The 2,500-nt window shown below is 45.0% G+C and overlaps 1 protein-coding gene across 1 annotated transcript in view; it reads right to left on the minus strand.

Moving 5' to 3' along the window:
• The window catches only part of LOC143275396 (uncharacterized), a 95,055-nt gene extending 94,498 nt beyond the window's left edge, over positions 1-557 (minus strand). Inside the window, exon 1 of the mRNA XM_076579474.1 lies at positions 1-557. This exon is cut by the window's left edge and continues 174 nt beyond it. The gene's annotated coding sequence lies outside the window, so the exon portion shown is untranslated.
• Positions 558-2,500: the final 1,943 nt, after the last annotated feature.

The raw sequence follows: 2,500 nt of genomic DNA on the forward strand, positions 1-2,500 counted from the left end.
GTCTGTCTGTCTGTCTGTCTGTCGCGGACTGGTCAGTTGATCATCGATGACTATAGCTCTTCTCAATGGTCAGCTTCTTTAGCAAGGCAGGCAAGCCGTTGGTGCCATGATCTGGTGTGGGTTTTTGTTTTGTCGGTCAGGTCAGTAATCTCGGTTTGTATATTCCAGTGAAGGTTTTGGTTTGTTTCTTTCTTTCTTTATTGTTGTTGACCAGAATGTCACGGAATGTCATGACATCACATCACGCTTCTATGTATAAAGCCAACAACAACAAAACAATTTCATATGTTGGGTGAGGTGACTGACTGACTAGTGAGAAGCTGCGGCCACGTCCCGAAGCACACAGTCGATCGACACTCACAGTTCATCATTACACTCGAAGTCCATGGTTTCCTTGTAACTTGTGTGCCCTCAGTGTACTCAGCGCTGCGCTGCTGATGCTCACAGTTAACTGCTGGTCTTCAGGGGTAAAGGAAGTAAACTGGCGGCTTCTATCTCACAGTGCGAGGCTGATGATAAGACTGTGGCTGCATGTAGAGCTCTGGTGTGGAGGGTAGGTGGCCAGGGGGGGGGGGGGGGTGGGGGTTGGGGGGGGGGGAACCTTCAGGTATATATATGTATATCTACTCCTTGGTGCCACCACAGTGAGAGCGTAGGTCTATCTGGTCTCTGGTCCCACTGCAAAACAGGGTATGAAAAAAGAAAAGATAAACTCTGAGTGGGTTGTCAGCGCTCTCAGTCAGTGTTGTATCTGTATTGCCGTCCATGTACAATCGTAGAAACTTTACGACACACATTACCAAAGTCGTGTTTATTTTGTCTGTCAAAGAATAATTGATTACAACTAATAGTGACATCTATAGTGACATCTCTTCGTCCATGTACATTAATATAAAAAATTGAGATAGAGAATATTAATTCACTCAGTACGGCCAGTCCTCTCTTCTCCTCTACACAGACCCCTCGGATGTCCAGTGGGTGTCTCAATGACCCAACCTTTAGCTTCCGTCGTCAGAATTGTGGTATTCTTTGTCAACATTCACGTCTTCAGTATAAGAGCCTTCCGCTTGCAATATTTTGATGATGATAATTGGGGTGAAACGCTGTGAACGTCGCCTCTTTCGCCGTTCGTATGGAAAGAGTTAAGATATATATAACCCCTTCGCTGTTATGGCATAATCAACTACAACACACCGATGTGTGTTCGCTAAGTATACGCGTAAAATTTCACGGTAGAGAATATAAAGTCATGTTTATTTACCACCTTTGCTGTCACTAAATAACTGATTACAACCAACCACACTGATATCTGTTGCTCCATGTGTACTATAATACGAGTACAAAATGTACAATAGAGAATATAAAGTGATGTTTTAACTCATTTGATGTCATGGAATAATTAATGACGACTAACACAGTGATATAATTATGTTCATCCATGCACACACGGACAAAAACATATTATAGCTACAATGATTTAACCCTTTGCTGTCACGTTTTAGCGAATAAAGTCGCATTTAACTCTTTTGCTGTCAGATATCGAGTCATCACACCTTTCACAGCAACATGACAATGTGCACAGTAGTAGCACGGAGCGGCGTGCTGGCTAAGCCTGTGCCCACGTGAACACTGAGACAGGCACACAGCTTATATTATGCCAACACTGAGTGACACTCGCGGCATCTCAAGTCTCACACACTGACATGGGGACAAGATCATGAAGAGGCATTCAGACAAACTGAACTGAACTGAACTGAACTGAACACACCACACACACACACACACACACACACACAAATTATATATATATATATATATATATATATATATATATATATATGATAAAAAAAGAAAACAAAAAACAACAACAACAGTGTCCAACAGCAAATATTTCGGCGTTTGCCTTCCTCAATGCCTGTGACTGAAAGTGACGTATTAATGAAACACGTCATCACTACGATGACGTGTTTCTACAATGACGTCCAATTCAGACTGAATCCAGTTCGCCTTCCTTCAACCCCCCTCCTTCTCCCCCCCCCTTCCCCCCCCCCCCCCCCCCCCCCCCTATATATATATATATATATATATATACGCGCGCAGAACGAGAGAGGTGGAGATATAGAGCTAAGAGGAAGAAAAAGAAAAAGAGCCAGACAGGGACAAAAGGGAACCTCCAAACCAGCAGACACAAGACACAAACAAAACAAAACAAAACAAAACAAAACAAAGACGAGGAGCAAAAGGGCAGCAGTACAGCAGACAAAACACCACAGCCAGCCAGCCAGCCAGCCAGCCAGCCAGACAGCCAGACAGACAGACAGACGGTACCGGAATGACTTGAACGAACAGACCGCAGCAATGCACCGCACTGAGCTCTAACAAGCAGCTTGCAAGGGGATGAGATAAACAAGTGGCTGACAGATAGCGAGAGAGAGAGAGAGGGAGGGGGGGTGGAGGGGGCGGGGGGGGGGGGGGGGGGGGGGGCGGGGGAGGAAAGCAG

This window comes from Babylonia areolata, chromosome 2, assembly GCF_041734735.1.
Source record: "Babylonia areolata isolate BAREFJ2019XMU chromosome 2, ASM4173473v1, whole genome shotgun sequence".
Classification (NCBI taxonomy): Eukaryota; Metazoa; Mollusca; class Gastropoda; order Neogastropoda; family Buccinidae; genus Babylonia; species Babylonia areolata.